The following is a 22,991-nucleotide window of genomic DNA, read 5'->3' on the forward strand; positions in this document are numbered from 1 at the left end:
CTCTGGCAACCATCGATCTGTTCTTCATTCTTATAGTTCTTCCTTTTCCAGAATGCCATACACATGAAATATTGTAATATATATTAGGTTGGTGCAAAAGTAATTGCAGTTTTTGCCATTACTTTTCATTATATCTATTTTCTGTATTATGTAAAATATATATGTAATATATATCCCTTTGAATCTGGTTTCTTTCATTTAGCATGATGTATTTGAGATACATCAATGTTGTTGTGTATATTAGTAGCTCATTCTTTTTTATTGATCAATAGTATTCCATTGTGGTCTGTTTATTCATTCTCTGGTGGAGGAACACTTTGGTTGTTTCCAGTTTGGGGCAACTGTAAATAAAAAGTTATAAACATTTGTGTACTGATTTTGTGTTAATATAGGTTTTCATTTTTTGGGGAGTAATACCAATGAATAGGATTGCGGGTATGCATGAGAAACATATGTTTAACTTTACCACAAATTGCCAAACTGTTTTCCATGGTGGGTGTACCATTTGTATTTCCCCCAGCAATGGATGAGGGTTCTAGTTGCTCCATGTCCTTGCTAGCTCTTGTCATTGTGTTGTTGCTGATAGTCACTTTAATAGGCATGTAGTACTGCTATCAATTTAGAAAGCATTTTGACCCTGCTTTGAAGCATGGCTTTTCTTCTCTTCTCCAGGCAACATTCGTTCTACATAATTCAGCACCAGCTTAGATTCTCACTATCAAATTGAACCCTTTCCCCTCTGCTATCCACACAGGTAAGGGGAAGGGGGAATTTATTTTTCCTACTAACTGTGCTGGCTGGTGCAGTTCTTAGCTTTCCCAAGGAAGGAAAGACTTGGGAAATAAATTTATTCTAGCCCAGGGCTTGAGAAAGATCTGCCTTCAATTAGCCAGCAGTATATGTTGACCTATTGAAACCAAACCACTATGACTCAGGTTGCATTAAGTTAAAAACATATTTAAATCCGTATTTGGATTATGAAAGCAAATGGAATAAATTAAGGGCTCCATGAATAAGTAACAATCTCACATTTTCTTAAAGGAAAAATGTAGAGAAGGAAAGAAAAATTTTCTTCCCAAGGAATTATGTCTAACGTCTATAACAATGATTCCCAGATGGGGGTTGGGGTGGGGGTGGGATGCAAATCAGAGCTGTCAAAATTACTTGTGGTGGGAGTGTTTCATTGCACATGCATATGCACTCTTTCTCCCCAGGAGGATTCTGACTCTTCCATAGGGGAGTGTGGGCCCTATCCTTCAGTTGAGAACTATTGCCATTGTGCATTGCTGAGGGGAGTAGATTATATGTACTGCATGTTGGGGCAGAAAGAAGGTGGGGACTCTTCTCTAACACTGTAATTCAATGTAGGGGTGGCAAAGAGAGCAACAGTATGGTAGTACATGTGACTCTCTCATTCCAACTTCAATCCATTGGTAATGGCTGCCTGTAGCCCTACATAGAGGAAGGTAGCAGCCTCTTCAGACTTAGAAGGAAAGAGAGCAGGAATTGATTGGTGATGTTTGCCATGGATACAAGCCAGATGATATGCACATCTGTGCCATGTATTTGTTGTCCTTGAAATAAGAATCTTCTGAAGATCTTTGGTTTCTTTCTTCTCACAGAATTTATGATTCACCTTAATGTTGGTAAGGCTTCATCTTGGAGATGGTGATAAATTTGTAATGCTCCATCCAGTGGTTCTCACCACCCAGGGGTCATTTGGCAATGTCATTTTTGGTTGTCACAAATGGAGGGGTGCTACTGGGATCTGGCAGGTAGAAGAAAGCTGCTAAATATCCTACAATACACAGGGCATTCCCCTAAAACAAAAAATTGTCATCTTCAAATGCCAGTAGTGCTGAGGTTAAGAAACCTTTGCTCTATATCCTCCAGCATTTCCTAGGATTATCTCCTAAATATATATCTTGGGATCTGACACTAGTAGAGAAATGGGGAAGTCAGACAGGAATGAGAAGGCATTCAGTAAAGGACCCATTATCAAACCATCCACCAGAGACTAATCCTGCAAGGAAACTCTGAGTCAATGTAGAATGCACACCTCAGTTGTCCCATCTGAGAGGTGAGGGAGCTGGGGTATTTATGCAGCAGTTCCCCATGGTCATTACTTCAAGGCTGTTCCCAAATGGCATTTTGAGAGCACCATTTATTCCCCAACAATAGCATGCATTGTGCTATATGTAAGAGCTTGTCTAATGGTCTTCCCCAGTAGACTGAACACTGCATGAGGGCAGGGACCATATGTATCTTGCTTATCATCATAGCTCCAGCATGTAGCAGACATTCAATAAAGTTTTGTAGAACGAATAAATGACTAACAACTTCTCTGGGATAGGTTGATCTACATACAAGAATGGCATGCAATAAATTAGGGCAGTTGACTGATACATTTTGACTATGGGGTAAGAGGTTATAACAGAGAAGATGGGAGAAGTTGACCAATCTGTGTTCTTATGTTTGACTAAGGGATTGCCCACCTTGTCATACTGATAGAAGTCATGTTAGATACTGCTGCAGAACTTTGTATATGCTGAATCTCACCACTACCTTGTTTTTCTATCTTTATTCATTAGTCTTCCTCCTCATGTATCATGTGCTTTCTTTTCTGAGTCGGTTTAACTTTGAGCCTATAGCTTTTTTTTTCTTCCTTCTCCTCATTGCACCAAAAGAGTCTGAAGAAAAAGACAAGTCAGAATTTCTGTCCCCACAACATATTTCAGGGTGATTCTGCACTCAGGTTGTTTTTGGAATCTCTTTGTTATGGCAGAGAAGCAGACTGAAGTTTGAGATTGACAATTGTCTCCTCTCCATGATTGGCAGGGAGGCCCTTGTGTGTGTGTGGGGTGTGTGCACACACACATGTGCTCATGCATCTATGCATGTTTATGTGTGTCTTTGGAGATTCCAGGAGGAACCAATTAAATCCTGCAAAGTTCAGTGTCAGCCTGAAACTTTTCATGTCAGGTAATCAAGCTAGGCATCTGAACATAATGATGGATGGCATGGGGGCCAGTCAATACATCTTAGCCTATCAGATTGCAGCAGGCAGATGATATCTTCCATATGTTGGTGGCTATGTTCTGTAAATATTGGTAGCTCATGCTAAATTAAAAGAACAAGATTTTCCTTCCAGTTTTAATGAAGATTTTTGATAACCAGGAGACAGTAAATTATGGTGTTTGTATCAGTTTGCTATTGCTGTGTAACAAACAGCCTCCGAATCTCAGAGACATGCAACAAATGTTTGGTTCTTGCTCATAAGTTTACAAGTTGGCTGAAGTGATTCTCTTCTATGTGGCTCTTATCCTCTTCCTAGGACTAGCAGGCCACCCAAGCATGTTCTTTTCTTGGTACTGGCAAAATTTAAAGAAAGCAAGCCCAACTGTGCAAGCATATTCCAATCCTATACTTGTGTCATATATGCAGGTATCACATTGAGCAAGTCAGATCACATGGTTGAGCCTGAAGTCAAGAGGTAGGGAAGTACACTTGGTCTTTTGTGGGAGGAACTCAAAGTTACATGGCAAAGGGCATGGTTACAGGAAAGGATGAAGAATTGGGGCAATAGTTAAGTCTATCACAGTGTGTAGAGCTTGGGTTATGGAGTCAGAAAGACCTGGATTTAAACCTTTGCTCCTCCATTTACTGATTATGACTTGACCAAATGACTTAGCCTCTTTGAACTTTGGTTTCTCATCCATCTGACAATGGTTGTAATAATGGTATTCACACTCCAATATTGTTGAGAGAGTTAAATGAAATGATACATATAAGATATTTAGCATAGTTTCTGGCACACAGCAAGTGTTCAATAAATTTCAGCTAAAAACAAAGCTCTAAATAGTAGGATAAACTCCTCCAGGGGTGTGGATATGAACTAGACATCTACTCTTGACTTTAGCCACCATGAAAATTACTCCTTCATTGCCCTTCCTGGAATTTCAGTGACCTGAAGGAGTTGGTGAATCTCCAAATATGCCAGCTTAGGTCACAAAAAATGATCTGAAAGGATCTGAGCCTTGGAAAGGGAAGAATGTTAAACTTTAAATTGATCAGCAGAAAAATATACAACAGCATTCACTAAGGATAGCAATATTTCAGGGAAGCAAACAGATGGAGGGCCAGATTGTGAATGTATCAGACTCCAAGGAATCTATTAGAAAGCATTAATGTACTTGTTATAGTTAAATATTTTAAATTTGTTGGGCTAACAATTATAAGCAAAATAATATCCCTTTATTAAAAAGATAAAGTAGCCTACAGTATTATAGAGCAGTAAGATTAGATAGTGGATTTTTTTTTCTGGTTGTGATCTACCTTCTTTAGAAATTTCAACTCATTGGCAAGAGCTGCTAATCTCAGTAGTGCATACTTATTGGAACTCACCATAGCAATGGTAATTGCATTCAAGATACGGCCACATTAGATGTTGTAATCCCAAGTTACATATGACCCAATGAAATGAAAATGATAAGGCAGCTGGAAAGTGGAGCTTTTAATACTTCTTATCCAGAAGTTTATGTCTCCAATTTTCATGCATTTCCAAGTTCCATTAACAAAAGAAAAAAACCTCTTATTAAGTAGACTTGAAATGGATTTTGAAAATAGCAGCGAAACTCCCTTTCCCCACACTCTTTTGAGATAAATCTATCTGCACCTATGGTAATCTGATGAATGGACTTTATAAAGGTGTATAGAATGTCAGGGCTGAAAGAGGCAGAGAAATTTTCCATCACCCCCGCCCTCATTTACAGAGGAGAAGACTGTTTGCCCTGGAAATGGATTGAAGGCTGATTGGGAGAGCTTTTACTCATTAGGCTTGGATTTTTATGGCAAGCTTTCCTACCTCCCATCATGCCTCAGAGATCACATGAGAATCGGTTATTGGAATTGTTTCCTTTGGAAAGGAATGCATAGCTCTTCAGAGATGGTGTCCTGATCAGGTTCTGTAGGTAGGCATGAGACTAAATGGGCATGGTCCAAATACAAATTCTTATTCAGAAGTAAAGAATTCTGGTTGTTAAAAGGTTATATAAGTAGATGGTTTAATAATGTAAAAAATATGATTTCTGGTATCTGTACATTCTAAGGAATGTTGTAGAACACTCTACTAGTTGCCTAAACTCCATATTCAGTCTACTTCTTCATCAGTAATAGAATCCTATGTTGTTGGTGGGCATCAATATGCCCAGCTGAAAATTTTATTTTCCAACTTCACTTGTGGACATGAGTGGCCAGTGAAATGTAAGTAGAAGTATTGTTGGTGATGCCAGGAAATTTCTTTAAGGGAGGCTGGGCCAAATGGGAGATAGGAACCCTTTGGCCATTTCCTTTTCTTCAGTTCTTCCTTCCTGAAATGTAGATGTTGTGGTTGGGGCTGCAGCAGCTATGTTGTCACCATGAAGCAGTCTTGAAGATGAAAGCCACATGTTAGAGTTGGCAGAGAAGAAGGCTAGAAACAGCCTGGGTTGCTGGTGACTCTGTGGGGCTGCCATAGCAGCCTGGTACTTTCTACCTCTGGACTCACTTTATACAAGATGCAAAATAAGCTTTATCTTGTTTGAGTATTATTTTGGTACTGTTAATGTGCTGCTAAATTGAACCTTAACTGATATCAGTGTCAAGGAGACACATTTATTAGACACCAAGAGAAGAACTATGAGGATCAGTAGGGAAAAGGGGGAGACAGAGGAAAAATAATAACTTTACAATTTGCCAAAATTGTTCATCTATCTCATTTCTCTGATCTGGTCTGATGACGTTGGTATGTATATACAGTTGGCCCTTGAGCAGTGTGGGGATTAGGGGAATGGACAACTCCCTCCCTCTGTATAGTCAAAATTGTATATAACTTTTGGTTCCCTCAAAACTTAACTACTAATAGCCTACTGTTGACCAGAAGCCTTACTGATGACATAGTCAGCTGACACATATTTTGTATGTGATATGTATTATATACTGTAGTCTGACAATAAAGTAATCTAGAGAAAAGAAAATGTAATTAAGAAAACCGTAAGGAAGATAAAATACTTTTCTAGTACTATACTGTATTGATCTATACTGTAAGTTTACATAGTCTGTTTACAAGATGAATCATCTGTCTGAAATGGTGGGCAACTGCAGCTGCAGACCTCAATCTAAGATACATATTCTACAACTCGACTTTTTCTTGTAATGCCATGACCTTTCTCTGCTTCTTGGGAGCACTTCCAACATCGCTAATGGCATTTTGTATGGGTCCCATGGAGTTATTCAAGGTTTATGGTATGGCACCAAACACGATGAAAAATCCACGAGAACCGCTAGAGATCACTTTTTACTGTGATACGCCATTTACTGGAGAGATATACTGTTCACTTGGAGATGATTATTGTCACATGGCGTTTTAGGTAGATACTCTCAACACTTGAGCTCACTGAAATAGCAATAGAAGGTGGCTACAAAAGTATTACAGTCAGTATGGACGACAGTAAATGTTATGCAGTTATGGTTTAATATTGTATCTTTACATTTCTCTCAACTGCCAGTGGTGCCATGTATGCATTGTAAGTATTTGTGTGCAGAAGTTTCAGTAAGTTCTAAATTTGTATAACAGATTTATGTATATTTTATGGTAACAAGTGATAAAATACTCAAGTATCTATGTATATTTTATGCATTCATGACGTACTTAACTTTTTCTGAAATTTTTTTGATTTTTTGATTTTTTGATTTTATTTTGGAGACAGGGTCTACCTAGCTCTGTCATCCAGGCTGTGCAGTGGTGCGATCATGGCTCACTGGAGCCTCAACCTCCCGGGCTCAAGTGATCCGCCTGCCTCAGCCTCCTGAGGAGCTGGGACCACAAGCACATGCCACCATGCCTGGCTAAGTAAAAATAATTTTTTTCGTTTGGTAAAGACAGGGTCTCATTAAGTTGCCTGGGCTGGTCTTGAACTTCTGGGCTCAAGCAATCTTCCTGCCCCAGCCTACCAAAGTGCTGGACTTACAGGCATGAGCCAGTGTGGCTGGTCAATTTTTTAAATATTTTTCGGCAGTTTATCTTCAAGTTTATTCAAATAGTTGCAGATCTCCAAAAATTTTTCCAATATATTTATTGAAAAAAAGTCATATAAATGAAACTGCACAGTTCAAACCCATGTTGTTCAAGAGTCAACTGTATATATATTGCTGTTCCTACTTTACAGATGAGAAAACAGGCTCAGTGATATAAAACGCTTGCTTATAGGTTTATAGTCACCAACCAGGTTATTGTTGTTCATCACTGTGTTCTCAGTGCCTAGCACAGTGCCTGGCACATAGCAAGTAAGCAATACATATGCTTTGATGAGGCTGGGCACGGTGGCTCATGCCTGAAATCCCAGCACTTTGGGAGGCCGAGCTGGGTGGATCTCTTGAGCTCAGGAGTTCAAGACCAGCCTGGCCAATACGGTGAAACCCCATCTCTACTAAAAATACAAAAATTAGCCAGGCATGGTGATGTGCGACTGTAGTCCCAGCTACTTGGGAGGCTGAGGCAGGAGAATCGTCTGAACTGGGAGGTGGAGGTTGCAGTGAGCCAAGATTGTGCCATTGCACTTCAGCCTTGGTGACAGAACAAGACTCTGTCTTAAAAAAAAAAAAATTGGCTCATGCCTGTAATTCCAACACTTTGGGAGGCCGAGGTGAGAAGATCACCTGAGGTTAGGAGTTCAAGACCAGCCTGGCCAACGTGGTGAAACCCCGTCTCCACTAAAAATACAAAAATTAGCCAGGTGTGGTGGCATACGCCTGTAATCCTAGCTACTTGGGAGGCTGAGGCAGGAGAATTGCTTGAACCCGAGAGGCAGAGGTTGCAGTGAACTGAGATTGTGCCACTGCACTCCAGCCTAGGCGACAGAGCAAGACTTTGTCTCAGAAAAAAGAAAAAAAAAAAAGAAAAAAAAAAACGTTTTAATGAATAAATGCATCTTCTGCTTTTGAGGAGGCACTTTCCCCACGACCTCATTGTGCCACCTCCCTGACTTCTTGAGAAAGTGGTGGCGAAGGGGGGAAGAAGGGAGAAAGGAGAGGAGCGTTTGTGATGCCAAGTGTGAAGAAGGCCCCCATCAGCTTTCGTGGAGCCAGAGCCATTGTTGCTTGAGACAGTGTGAATCGTGGTAGACACCAGTTGTTTTGCTCCTTGCATCTTTTCATCTTTGCTCTAGTAACAACTCCTTGATTAGCTGCTTGGGGGTGCTTCAGGTGATGTCAGCTCTGTCCTCTACTTAGGAGTGGGAAATAAATTTAGTGTGACCAATCAGAGGTTTGTGTTCTTATGGCCACAGTGATTGGTTCAGGGATAGACCTGTGATCAAATTGGAGCTACCTGCAATGTGATGACTTTAAAATTATTTTAAAATTTTGATATATTTAGGAAAGACGAACATAGATTTTTTTTTTTTTTTTTGAGGCAGAGTCTTGCTCTGTCGCTCAGGCTGGAGTGCAGTGGCGCGAGCTTGGCTCACTGCAAGCTTCGCCTCCCGGGTTCACGCCATTCTCCTGCCTCAGACTCCCCAGTAGCTGGGACTACAGGCACCCACGACTACGCCTGGCTAATTTTTTGTATATTTAGTAGAGACGGGGTTTCACTGTGTTAGCCAGGATGGTCTCGATCTCCTAAGCTCATGATCCACCCGCCTCAGCCTCCCAAAGTGCTGGGATTGCAGGCGTAAGCCACCGTGCTCAGCCTTTTTTTGGGGGGTAGGGTTGGAGTCTTACTCTGTTTCCCAGGCTGGAGTGCAGTGGCATAGTCTCGGCTCATTGCAACCTCCACCTCCCTGGTTCAAGTGGTTCTCCTGCCTCAGGCTCCTGGGTAGCTGGGATTACAGGTGCGTGCCACCACACTGGCTAATTTTTGTATTTTTAGTAGAGACAAGGTTTTACCATGTTGGCCAGGCTGGTCTTGAACTCCTGACCTCAGGTGATCTGTCTGCTTCAGCCTCCCAAAGTGCTGAGATTACAGGCATGAAGGTGTGATTTCTTACATGCATATATTACGTGGTGGTGAAGTCTGGGCTTTGAGTGTACCCAGCACCCAAATAGTGAATACTGTATTCACCCCCCTCTAATGATTCTTGAAATATACCTTTATTATGAAAATTTGTAAACCAGCAGAAAGCAGAAATAATACTAAAGGGAACCCCCAAACACCCGTCACCCAGATTCAATAATTATAAAAGTTTGGCCACACTTACTTCATTTTTTCCCCTTATTTCTCTTATTCCTAAGATTTCTTAAAGCAAACCCAGATATTTGCCATTTTATCCCAAAGTATTGTAGTTTGCATCTCTAAAATATAAAGGCATTTTCTGGCTGGGTGCAGTGGCTCACGCCTGTAATCCTAGCACTTTGGGAGTCCGAGGCAGGCAGATCACCTGAGGTCAGGAGTTCGAGACGAGCCTGGCCAACATGGTGAAACCCTGTCTCTACTAAATTTACAAAAATTAGCTGAGTGTGGTGGTGCATGCCTGTAATCTCAGCTACTTGGGAGGCTGAGGCAGGAGAATCACTTGAACCTGGGAGGCAGAGTTTGCAGTGAGCCAAGATTGCACCACTGCACTCTAGAAGGGGCAACAGAGCCAGACTCCATCTCCGATAAATAAATAAATAAAATAAAATAAAAAAGAAATGAGAACTGAGCCTTTCTCAGGTAAGGTGACAAATCTAGAAAGAAATCAGTGTTCACCCATTATCTTCACTCTTGGCTCCCTGAGCAGAATTTTAGACCCTAGTATCAAATTAGACAATTTTAATATCGAAGAGACATATTGAACAGGTTTTGTGTTTTATCAATCCCACGTTTTGGGATTACAGGTGGCACATGCCTGTAATCTCAGCTACCTGGGAGGCTGAAGCAGGAGAATTGCTGGAACCTGGGAGATGGAATCTGCAGTGAGCTGAGATTGCGCCACTGCCCTCCAGCCTGGGCAACAGAGCAAGACTCTGTCTCAAAAAAAAAAAATATATATATATATAGGCATTTTCTAACATGACCACTACCATGAGACTTTTGCTGAAACTACAGAATGATAGGTGTTTCTTTCTCATGGAAAGAAACTTAAACTTGGAGGGATAGAACCCTGAAAATACTGGAAGCATTGCATGGAGTCAAAGAATAAAATCAAGTAGTGAAGTCAGTCTAGGGATTAGAAAGAAAAGAATCTTGATGATATACTTTGTGTTCCTAGGTTAAACCTTGCCTGAAGACCACATTAGAAACTTAAATGAAACCACACAGTGTCTATTTTACTTAAGCCAGTTTGAGCAAGGTTCTTTTGTTCATAATCAAAATCTTCACTGATGTAGAAACCACTAACTTTTCTCCTGGGATGACAGTTTTTTCCCCTACAATAGTTTATCTTGAAGCCCAACCTCAGCCCAATAGTCCAATATATAAAAACTCATGAATATGTAAAGTAGACCTACGGAAGAAGAAGAAAACCAAATTACTCCAGAAAGGCACCAGTTTTCTCCTTTACACTGATGTTCAAGGGGGAAAACTTGATGTGGGTTTACATTCAAATGCAAGTAAGATCCTTTCAAGGGTGGGGTGCTGTGTGTGGATTTTTACTCTATTCAAGAAACACAACTTTCCTTCTATGCTGGGAACAAAAGGTGGGGAAGTGGCAAATCATGGAAGCATGACAATTAATCACCAGTTTCCTTCTGTGTTCCCAAGCCATTAGACTTGTGGAAGACCCTGCCCCAGATTTGTGGGGTAGAGTTGGCAGATCCCAGCTTTAATTTCTCTTTCATGATTTCATGTTGAAATCCCTTTTAAGCTTCTATTTTTTTTTCCAATTCATCCTTTGGCAGGAGGAACATAACCCTTATAATCATGGATGGGCATCAGATGAACACATTTTGCATGCAAAAATGTTTTGTGGTGTTTATATAAGCATTTTTCTGGCTGTCATAGCTTTCAATATGAAACCAAAATGTTCTCAGAACCATAAAGACTTAAGACTCAATGCCTTCTAGGTGGTTATTAAGTATTAGACTGTTCCCAGTATTTAACCTTAAAAGAATTTACTACCCACCTTGGATGTGGCAGTGTTACTGACAAAGCCAGTCCCCCAAAAGATGGGATCTTTCCTTGTTTGGTGTCATACACCAAACAAAGCAAATACACAAAACTGAAAGTGCGTGTCAAGCAGTGCTGACTATTCAATGGCTATGGAATTGAGAAGCAGGAGCATGGCTCACAAACCAACTTCTTAACAGGTAAGGGTGAGGGGGTTAAAATACACCATTTCTCTAATGAAGGGTTTGAACACTAAAAGCAAGGGGAGGAATATTCATGTCTTTTCTGGAAGTGGGCAGGGAACTTCCCAGAACCAGAGCGCTGCCTTCCGTTCTGTCTTTTTATGACTTCTTCTGATCATTGTCATAGTGATTGTCAACTGTCATGGTGCTAGAGGGAGTGTCACTTAGCATGGAAATGAGATGATAATGGAGCCTGAGATCTTTTTGAAGTCATTTGGTCAGCAGTTTTGGCTCTAACCAGTCTTAGTTGGTCTGATTACAAAGGGAACTTTTTCTTTTTTTTGAGACAGGATTTTGCTCTGTCACCCAGGCTGGAGTGTGGTGATACAATCATGGCTCACTGCAGCCTTGACCTCCTAGGTTCAGGTTCCCTACCATTTGGTGGCACACACCTGCAGACCCAGCTAAGGGACTGAAATCCTCCTATCTCTGTCACCTAGTTGAGTCTACAGGTATGTGTGTCACCAAACTTGGCTAATTTTTGCATTTTTTTGTAGAGATGGGGTTTCACCATGTTGCACAGGCTGGTCTTAAACTCCTGGGCTCAAGCAATCCACCTGCCTTGGCCTCCCAAAGTGCTGGGATTACAGGTGTGAGCCATTGCACTCGGCATACAAAGGGAATTTTAAAAAATTTTTTATCTCAGGTGTCTTATTTCTTAAGGATAAGCAGAGTTAGGACACGGCAGAAATTCAACTATGTCACATAGGCATCACACTGGGTAATAAGAGGAATCCACTAAGTCATAAGTATTGACTAGTTGCTTTAATAGAGTGGAGGACAGTGAACTGCTAAGCTTGATACATAATTTGTAATCCAGCTAGCTGCAGTTTTACCCATACCACTGGCTTAAAACCACTGGCTTACCCATACCCTTTGGCCTTGCTTTCCATTGTGATTCTGCTACTCACGTCCTACATGGACATGGGCATGTTATTTAGCCTTTCTGTGTGTTATATGTTGAATTATTTCCCCAACCCCGCCAAATTCATAGGCTCAAGTCCTAACCCCTAATACCTCAGAGTGTGACCTTACTTGGAAATAGTGTTGCAGATATAATTCATTACGAAGAGGTTATAGCTGGAGTATGATGGGCCCCTAATCCAATATGACTGGTGTCCTTATAAAAAAGGGAAAAATTGGACATGTACACACACACACACACACGCACACACAGAGAACACCATGTGAACATGAAGGCAGAGATTAGGGTGATACAGCAGAAACTAAGGAATGCCAGTGATTTCTGGCAATCACCAGAAGCCAGCAGGGAAGGATGGAACAGATCCTTTTCTTACAGCTCTCAGAAGGAAGCAACCTGGCCGACACCTTGATCTTGGAATTCTAGCTTCCGATTGTGAGACAATGCATTTCTGTTGTGTAAGCCCCCCAGCCTGTGGTAGGGTGATCCTGCAGCCAGAGGAGACCAATGCACTGGTTGAGGTCAACACGGAGAGGCACCATCAGACTTGCTGTCCAGCTGCAGGGAGTGCACTTGACCGAAGGTCTCCAGCTGTCAGCTCCCTCAGGGGTAGCCTCAGCTGCAGAAAGCCACTTGCCCAACGTCATGCCTTTCTCTGGGAAGTCAGTCTCTGCATCTGAGCCAGGTAGGGGTATGGTATAAAGGCTTGGCCGTGTCAGCTCAATGCAGGAAAACTTCCAGGGACCATATTTGCTCCAGAGCTTCCCATGGGGTTGGCCGAGGCTGTGCAAGGCCAGTGCTTCCAACATCTCTCTCCACCCAGTCCTGCTTCCTCCTTGTTCCTTTTATAAGTGTCGATCCCTAGGAAACAGTTTGCACCCCAAACTCTATTTCAGTGCCTGCTTTTGAAGATCCCCAAGTGGTGACATGGGGCTTTAACTTTCTCATCCACAACCCGTGAAAATACCTGGCCAAGACCTTCACATTTTGTGGGCAGTTAACCAACGTGAATGGAAGCAGGCTCTCTGGCCATTTCCGTCCCTATGCCACTGAAGAAGGAAACAAGAGCCATTGAAAGGGCTTCTGATGCCACGGAGCAAAGAACATCCCAGGAAATGAGGCCAGCCCTGGCCATTGTTCCAGGGCTGGCTTACAGGGCACGCTGGAGGCTCAGATCTCTGCCATTTACCAGCTTTTGTAGGCTGCTACAGCCTCCCTGGTGACTGACTGAACAGAAAGGGGGACACTGCACTGCTATGAAATTCTCTGCAATTTCCTATAAGAAAATAGCTGAGCCGTGTTCCAGAGGGATCCTCTCTAGGAGCTCTGTGTTAGAGTTGGCTGTGTGTTGAGATGCTAAATATTGTGGATAGGAGGAGAATGAAGTGTTTTACAGTATGAAAGGTGGGAAGTTCTAAGTTCTATAGTTCATTTCATTTTATGGTGTGTGCGTGTGTGAATCAGAGAAAGAGAGAGAGGGAGAAAGAGAGGCAGGAGAAAGAGGGAGAGAAGAATAAGTCAATGAATACATGTATAAGTTTCTATTCTCTGTCTTTTTGAAGATTCAATATGTGGTATGTTAGGCAGTCCAAAAGTGACAATCATTTTATATATCCTTCAATGCATGCTAATAAATGCCAATCCACAAAATATATGACCTGTTATGCAGCTTTTGAGCGTCGATAAATGTCCAGCTCTCTATTTCTATTAAATTTAGAGGAAATGCCTGTCTTCTAAAAGCTTAATCACCTGTGAATGCCTTTGGGAGACTTCGTAACAAATGGCAAATCAGAATAAGGTTTCTTAATTTCCTTTATTCCAATCTGCTCTGTTGAAGAGACCCTCAACAGCCTCCTGGGTTTTTCCTGGCCTGTGCAGTTTGTGCCATCTTGCCCTTCCTCTCACTTCTAATTTAGCAGTTTCAGATACTAGTATCATGTCAAACCCATTTGGGGGATTTCTCCCTTGATGGCTTTCTAATTAAATCTTCTACAAAAATGACATTTAATTATGGAGACAGGTGTTTTGTTTTTCTTTTTTGGCCCCAAAGACAGCAAATATTTCAATCAAATTGGTTCAGTCCTCATACATTTTTCTCTCTCTTTCTCTTGCCCAGTGAGATGCCCCGCTTCCCCAAAAAATCCATAAAGAAGCTACGTAATTTGTGTGTTTTCTTGATTCTTTTAACAGGCTTTCAGTGGGCTGGGAAGTCTCGGGCTCATTTCTCAGGTTCCAGCTTCGATCAGATAACTATGTTTGATTAAACATCCTTTTAAACTCATTATCAGCTCAGCAATGACTTCTTTCAAAATGACCTTTCTGGCGATCTAATCGCAAACAAGCGTTTCTGGAAGCACGAACTTTAGAGTTCTCTGATTGGCGTTCTTGGTTCGTGCTGGATCCCGTGGAGGCTCCTCAGAGTGATGCCCAAGGGAAAAGCTGGGTTCTGGGGTGTCAGGCAGCTCTCTATTACCTTGGCTACTTCTGAGAGCTGGACTCAGTTTAGAGACTCCGTTTGGAGGTGGAGGATGGAGACACTCATTTCCAAAGATTTAGAATCTTAGGCTTTGAAGTCCAGCACACTTGGGCTGGCATCCCCACTCTCCATTTGCTAGCCATGTGATCTTTTGGGCCTCTTATTTCTTACCTGTAACATGGGATTAATAATTCCTACCTTCTAGGACTGTAGTGAGAATTTGATGAGTCCATGCATGTGAATGCTCTGGGCACCCTCGTTAATGCAGCCTGGGTTCCCCAAGAAATGGCTTTGTGGGGAGATGAGCATGCAGGATGTTTAATAAAGAGAGCTCTTGGGATCCACCCCAGTGGGAAGGAGATGAAGGGAGCAGAATAATGTAGTGGGAGACATTGAGCTGCAATGGCAGTCCAGTCATTGCTTCAGCTGACCCCACAGAGAGCCCTGGAGCTAGAATGGCCCTCGAGAGGTGTCCTGAGTTGGTTTAAGATGGTTGGGTCTGTATACTCAGCGTCCGTTGAGTACCTGGGAGGTGTGTGGCTTTGGGTAAGGTGGCTCTGCAGTTGACATAGTGTGCTCTTCCATGAAGGTGGAGCTAGAGTGTGTAACTGCAACCATCAAAACCCTCAGTAGATGTTGGCTATTGCTGTCATTAGGAAGATTAAAAGGAAATTGGACTTTGGGAATGTTTTTCTCTTCTGTAAGATGCAGACTACTGTCTGATTTGAATATTGCATTACAGTTATCAATGTAGTCATTCATTTCACAAATATGCCTCAAGCTGCTCCTGCAATGAGCTGGGCACCGTGCTAGGCTCTGAGACACCTCCCCTGGCACTCAAGCGTCTCATGTTTGAGATAAGAACCTCATGCTCTGCAAGTTTCAAGCATGAGCCTGTGCTACAGACACGGAAACAAGCTCCAAATGCACCTGCACAGATTTGCACACACACCCGTACACACACACCTGCACACATATCTGCACATACACAACTGAACACATACTTTCACACACCTGCACAAACACCCACACACATTCCTGTGCATATACACCCATACTGGCACACACATATCTGCACACACATACTCACACCAGCATCATACACACATACAACATTAAGAGTTGGTTGTGAGGTGTGTTAGGCCTTCTTGGAAGCAGACACAGAGTTAGGGGTGCAAGAGGCTTACTGGGGGTTAATGCCTGTGAAAGATAAAGGGGTTGAAGCAGGAGTGTGCAGGGGAAGCCTTCAGCTCATGATGCAGGCTTGAAGTCTTGGCCCACCCAACAGGGAGCTCCCATCAAAAGACAGCAATGAAGAAGCCTCAAATTGGGCAGAAGTGACGAGGTCTTAGTACCCCTGCCATGCCCAGTCATTGGCTGGGGCTACCTGAAAAGAAGGTGGTCTTGGCTCAAATGCTGCAGCAGATCCTGAAGGTTCTCTTTGCAATGGAAGGAAATTCTTTTCTAAAAGAAGATAGAAGCAGCACTTCTCTGCGGCTGCCACATGAGGATTAAAGACAAGCGGATGTGCAAACAAGAACCCAGCACAGAGTGGACACGGCAGATGCAGGGAAGGGTCTGTATGACTTTTCATTCCCTTCTACCTTTTTCTCATGTAGTTTCATAATTTCTAGCAAAGAATAGGAGAGTGTAGAAGGTCATGCAGTTTTAGGTGGCTCTGGTAACAATAATATTATTACTATATTAATCTATTGAACGTTTATTAAGTGCCAACCACTGTACTAAGCAATTCACATCTGTGGTCTCTATACAGCTCTTTGAATTAGATACCTTATTATTCCCGTTATACAAATGAAGAAAACAAGGTCCAAAGGGGGAAGTCACTTGCCCAAATACAGTTATGAGCTGCATAACGATGTTTTGGTCAATGATGGACCTCATATATGATGGTGGTACCATAAAATTGTACTACCATATTTTTAGTGTACCTTTTCTATGCTTAGATAAGTTTAGACACACAAATGCTTACAATTGTGTTACAGTTGCCTACAGTGTTCAGTACAATAACATGCTGTACAGGTTTATAGCCTGAAAGCAATAGGCTCTACCCTATAGCCTAAGTGTGTCGTAGGCTATACCTCTAAGTTTGTGTGAATACACTCTATGATGTTTGCACAATGACCAAATTGCCTAAGAGTACATTTCTCAGAACACATCCCCATCATTACATGACATATGACTGTTCATGGCGAATATCAGTCCAAGTGTTACCGGAAAGGGGTCCTGATCCAGACCCCAAGAGAGGGTTCTTGGACCTTGCTTAAGAAAGAATTAAGGGTGAGTCCATAAAGTGAAAGCAAGTTTATTAAGAAAGTAAAGGAGTAAAGAATGGCTACTCCATAGGTGGAGCAGTAGCTTGGGCTGCTGGACTAAGGATATTTACTTCTTGATCATATGCTAAACAAGGGATGGATTATTCATGAGTTTTCTGGGAAAGGGGTGAGGAATTCCCAGAACTGAGGCTTCCTCTCCTTTTCAGGCCATATAGGGTATCTTCCTGATGTTGCCATGGCATCTATAAACTGTCATGATGCTGGTGGGAGTGTCTTTTAGTATGCTAATCCATTACAATTAGTGTATAATGAACAGTGAGGACGACCAGAGGTCCCTTTTGTCACCATCTTGGTTTTGGTGGGTTTTAGCTGACTTCTTTACTGTATGCTGTTTTATCAGCAAGGACTTCGTGACCTGTATCTTGTGTTGACCTATCTCATCCTGTGACTCAGAATGCTTAACCTCCTGGGAATGCAGCTCAGTAGGTCTCAACCTTATTTTACCCAGCCCCTATTCAAGATGGAGTCACTCTGGTTCAAATACCTCTGACACAAGCTCCCAAACCAAAACTCTTCTCTGACTGCCATTTTCAGTCCTGGGTGTCACAGAGCAGAGATAACAGCCTCAGGAAAATTGCCCAAGAAAGAAACACGATTTGAGAGCACAGTATCGATTATCCTGGCTGACAGCAAAAATGGCCACCGGCCGGATTCGCTGAGAGGTAAACTCTGGGAAGCTGTAAGGCTTGTAAATTCCACTGGGACCCTAAAGCACTTTGCAGAGAAGTCAATAGAAACAAAAGGAAAAGGCATGGAGAGATGTCAGGGACAGAACCTTAGAAACTTAATTTTGAGTGTGTGAGCCTCTAAGAACTCAAATTAGGTCATCTTCTTACCTCCCTAGTTAAACCTAGCAGAAAAAGCCTCCCCAGATAAAAATGGCTAGAAATGCCCCAGGGCAGAGGTTTGGAAACTTGCTGTGCTCTTGCCTGCTGGAGTTAAGATTTCGTCACTGCCATATCAGTGGAGGCTAATTGTTTTTTGAATCTGTGCCTGGCCGAGTCTGGGATGCAGAATGACGCTTTGCACTTGCGCCTGCTAGAGTTAGGCACCAGAATTTAGGATTCACTAGATGCTGGGACAGAGATGGTGTGGAGCAGCCTGGCTTCATGGTGTCCTGACCTTCGTGTTCCCCACCTCCCCACAAGCCTTTCTTCAGTTCTGACCTGCTATTGTCCATTCTGCTCAAATACCTTAAGTGGCTCCTCATTGCTTAGAGGATGAAATGTAGACTGCTTCCTGGGACCCACTGGGATCTATTCCCACCCTACTTTATTACTCATGCTACACGGTTCCCATTTGAGATTGTTCCCATTGTTCCCTGGGAGGACATCCTGAGACATGTTCTCTAAACGTGCCTTGCCCTTTACTTTCTTCTTGACTTTGCATAGGCTGTTCCCTCTGCCTGGAATGCTTTTCCCCCTCTTATAAACCCCTACACATCCTTAAAAGCCCAGCTCAAATTTGTCTTGACTTTGACTCATTTACAGTGCGGTTTCTCAACCTTACCACGTTTTGGACACTTCTCGGTTGTGGGAGCTTTCCTGGACATTGTAAGCTGTTGTGTATCATCCCTGGCCTCTATCCACTAGATTCTAGTAGCACTACCCCCACCAATTGTGACAACTGAAAGTACCTCCAGACATTGCCCAATGTCTCTGAGGGACAAAACTGCCTCTGTTTGAGAACGATTGCTTAGTCAGTGTTTAGCAGCTTCTTCTATGTTTACCTGACACCTTGTCCGGGAAATCTTGTCTCACTGTGTTGTACTTATCTGTTTCCTGACTATCCCCTTACTGGACCAAAAGCCCCTTCAGGCTGGGACTTTGTCTTCTTCAGCATCTTGCATTGGCCTGGCACATAGTAAGTGCTGCATAAATATTTGGTGAACACATGGAGAAATGAGACATGGAGTATGAGCACTGCAGCTGTCTAGAAATGTGCAATTTCATAAAGCCAAGGGCAATTAACAACCCTTGGGATAAGAACAGTGACCACCTCATGGGACTGTGCGTATTAAATGCCTTAAAGATTTAAAGCTGTCAGAATAGGGCTGACACATACTAGATGCTTAATATATGTTAGCTACTCTTGTTATTGTCATTTTTCTCCCTCTGGGGCTCTCTCTTTCAGAAAGGCTTGCAATTTGAGGGTCACAAATGGCAGGCAGACATGGATAGGTAGACATAGTGGGGGAATCTCTCTTGAGGCTCAACGTATGTAAATTTAGGCTACTTAAAAAAAAGTACTCCTGGCTGGGCACAGTGGCTCATACCTGTAACCCCAGCACGTTGAGAGGCCAAGACGGGAGGATCACTTGAGCCCAGGAGTTCAAGACCAGCCTGGGCAATATAATGAGACCCAGTCTCTACAAAAATTACAAAAATTATCTGGGCATGGTGATGCACACTTGAGATCCTAGCTACTCAGGAGGCTGAGGTGGAAGGATGGCTTGAGCTTGGGAGGTGGAGGTTGCAGTGAGCTGAGATTGTGCCACTGCACTCCTGCACATTTAAGACAGGGCTCATAAAAAAAAAAAAAAAAAGCTACTTCTTTATAAAGTGAGTTGTTTATAGATATTATGCTAAGGGATGAATATACAGACATAGTGGATGATATTGAGGACTCTGGACCGGACTGCTTGAGTCCATGGCTCACTTAGCCTCAGTTTCCCCACTTGTAAAATGGGGATAATAATAATATGTACCTCATAGGGTTATTATGAAAGTGGAATGAATTCATGTATATAAAACAACACGTAGTAAGACTCTATGCGTCTATCACCATCATTATTATTATTATTTTTAGATGTATTCTTGAATGATAGCTCCCAAAGGGATCTTCCCCAAAGAGAATGTGGAATATTCCAGGACTGTTTGGATAGCATAGACATGCCATGACTTTCTATTTCAATCCCGGGCAGACATGGCTAGTTGATCCTGCAGTATTTTTCCCCTCTGAGCCATAGACTCCTCCTCCAGGCAGCCACCACTAATCGATTACGGTATGAATGCTGTATGCATCATTATCCTTAGGGATTGCCATTAAGTATAGACCCAGGGTTAAGGATGCGAATAAGAGTTTCCCTGGACCGAATCCAACAGCTGGAGAAAGACAGAGCCTAAATCCAAATAGAGAGCTACTTAAAGTGTGGTCCGTGGACTGGTGCTGGTCCATAAACTGTTGCTGATCTGTGAGGAGCTAAGTACCAAAATTGTTATTAATGTCTTAGTTTCCTGAGGCTGCTTTAACAAGTTACCACGAACTGTGTGGCTTAAAACAACAGAAATGTATTCTTACAGTTCTGAAGTCTGAAATGGAGTGGCAGTGAGGGCCGTGCTCCCTCTGAGACTTTGGATGAAGTCTTTCCTGGTCTCTTCCAGCTTCTGTTGGTTCCCAGCAATCCTTGGCATTGCTTGCCTTGTAGCTTTGCCTCAAATCTCTGCCTCCATCATCACATGGCCTTCTTCCTTGTGTATATCTCTGTGTCTTCATTCCTCTTCTTTTTTAGTTAGTTAATTAATTTTTTTTTTTTAGAGACAGGGTCTCGCTCTGTCACCCAGGCTGGAGTACAGCAGTGTGATCTCAGCTCACTGCAGCCTCAACTTCTAGGCTCAAGTGATCCTCCCACCTCAGCCTCCCGAGTAGCGGGGACTATAGGCATGCACACTCTTTCCTTTTCTTATAAGGACACACATTTTTGGGTTTATGGCCCACCCTGACCCAGTATGTCCTCATCTTAACTAATGACATCTGCAGATACCTTATTTCCAAATAAGGTCACATTCTGAAATCCCTGGTGGACATGCATTTTGCAGGGGGTACTACTTAACCCACTAAGGGAGTAAGCACTTTCTAGACCACATTTTGAGTAACATTTAGATGGTTCTATTCTCTGTCACCTCCACTGCATGGGTGTAGAAGGGGGCGGGAAGGGTCCCCTAGAAGGTGAGTAGTGGTGTTTGTTGTTTGGGGAGCTGCACTACCTCCAGCTCAATCAAAAAGAGCAGATGACTCACCGGATGGTTTTGTGCTGAACAAATTAAACCCGTCCCATCACAGCAGAGCAGTTCAGCCAACTCCATGCTGAACTTGTGCCCATATCATACATTTCATAATCCTAATTGTGGCTTGCATTTCCCTGATGCCTTCCAAACCAAAGTCTCATAACAGATCTGCAAGCCCTGGGAGTTGGGTTTGTTTGCCTAGGTATTTGGTTTTCTCTCTTTTTTCCCCTTATGAATAATTTTCTAATGAAAGCAAAGTAGGGTCGCAGTATGAGGTAAATGCATGCACTAAGGAGAACAGGCCAGAATAAACAGACTTTGCAGGATCTCCAGGTATTCCTTCCCAGGGAGCAGCTTGTAACTGTTAATGAACTTGGATAGGTTTGCTTGAAAGCCAAGAGGCCTCTGAGAGAATGCCCAGGACAGCTTTGAAGATGTGACTGAGGAATTCATTTCTTCTCTGCCAACCCTGCCTCCTCAAGAGGACACCCAGCTTGTAAGTGAAGTGGTAATTCTGTGAGTTCAATGAGAAATCTGTAGGTTACATAATGTTGTTGATGGCAATGGTAGGAATTTGGTCTATTTTTTTTTTTTTTTTAACACCTGCATGAACTCAACTGCTCTCTAAATTTTAGATCAACTTTGTGAAGTGTGTAATTCTATCCTCCATTTTCCAGTGAAGGAAACTGAGGTTCAGGGAGGTGAGGTCATTTGCTTAAAGTCACACGAGGAGCCAGCACCTGAGCTGGGGTTGGAACTCATGCCTGTGGGAACTCATGCCCTTATGCCTGCCCTTAACAGGGAACGTTGCCCAGAATCTGAGAAGGTCATCTGGCCTCCCCTATTTCCACGTGGAATGACAGGTGTCACCTTGAAGAAATTTACAGTTGGATGTTATGTTCTTCCACGAAAGGAGCTGTGGTTTATTTGGTTTTGGATTAGACCTGGGTTCAAATTCTGGCTAAGGCACTTACCAGCTGTCCTGGTCTTGGCCTTATTTATCTGTCCTCTGTTCTTTTCTGATTACAGGGGACACATCCCTGCAGCCCACATATTCCACACTTCTTTGTCACCTGGCTTCCTGCTGGGTTTGTCCAATGGGAAGCAATGGCATTACAGGAGAAGGCAGAAGGAAGGAAAGACCAAGGAATTTCTCCCCCTCCCTCTCTGCCTCTGGAAGGTTTGTTGACTCCCCTAAGTTTCCAGCTTCTACTGGGTGACACTGGCCCCAAGGCTCTAGGAAGCCTACCTTCTCCCTTCATCCCCCAAGCCTTGGGCAGTAACCACTTTCTGCTGTTGCTAGTCTCTGGGTGGCCTCACCCTCCTCGATAGCCTCAGCTCCCTCCTTACCCATGTAACCAATCCCCTGCATTAAATTCTCTCTGTCGTAAATACTTGAAACAGTTTTGGATTTCTTGATTTGATTTTGACAGAGACGCCAGCTAAGTGACTGCTTCTTTTAGACTTGATTTCCCTATCTGTAAAAAGGGGATAATAATAGTACCTTCCACCAAAGGTATTTGTGAGGATCAAATGAGTTAATTTTAGTTAAACTCTTGGCTCAGTTTCTGGCATATAATAAAAAGTTTTCCCAGCTTGGAGACCTTAGGCATGCATTTCCCGCAATAATTTAAGCAGCATAATGAATTCTATAGTTAGCCAGAGAGCTTTATTTTGTTTCACTTTTTTGAAAAGTGTTGGTTCTGGGTATGCATATTAATGAATATCACCAGAAAAATACACTCCAGTGACTAAGCCTGGGAGCTTAGTCTAACAGCTTTTGCCCTTCTCTCTTCCTCCTCTCTTTCACCTCAAGGAGTGGGCAAGCCAGCACCTTTTCTCAGCACCATGCATAGCCAAGTGGATGCAGAGAAAATGCTGAACTTTCAGAATTTCTTGAGGCTCCTGAAAGCCTGTGTGTCATCATG

General features: G+C 42.7%; 1 protein-coding gene across 1 annotated transcript in view; it reads left to right on the forward strand.

Moving 5' to 3' along the window:
* Nucleotides 1-683: 683 nt before the first annotated feature.
* RPH3A (rabphilin 3A) overlaps nt 684-22,991 on the forward strand; it is a 192,206-nt gene continuing 169,898 nt past the window's right edge. The window contains exon 1 of the mRNA XM_031650782.1: nt 684-754. The gene's annotated coding sequence lies outside the window, so the exon portion shown is untranslated. The remainder of the gene's footprint in view (nt 755-22,991) is intronic.

Source organism: Papio anubis, chromosome 9 (assembly GCF_008728515.1).
Source record: "Papio anubis isolate 15944 chromosome 9, Panubis1.0, whole genome shotgun sequence".
NCBI lineage: Eukaryota > Metazoa > Chordata > Mammalia > Primates > Cercopithecidae > Papio > Papio anubis.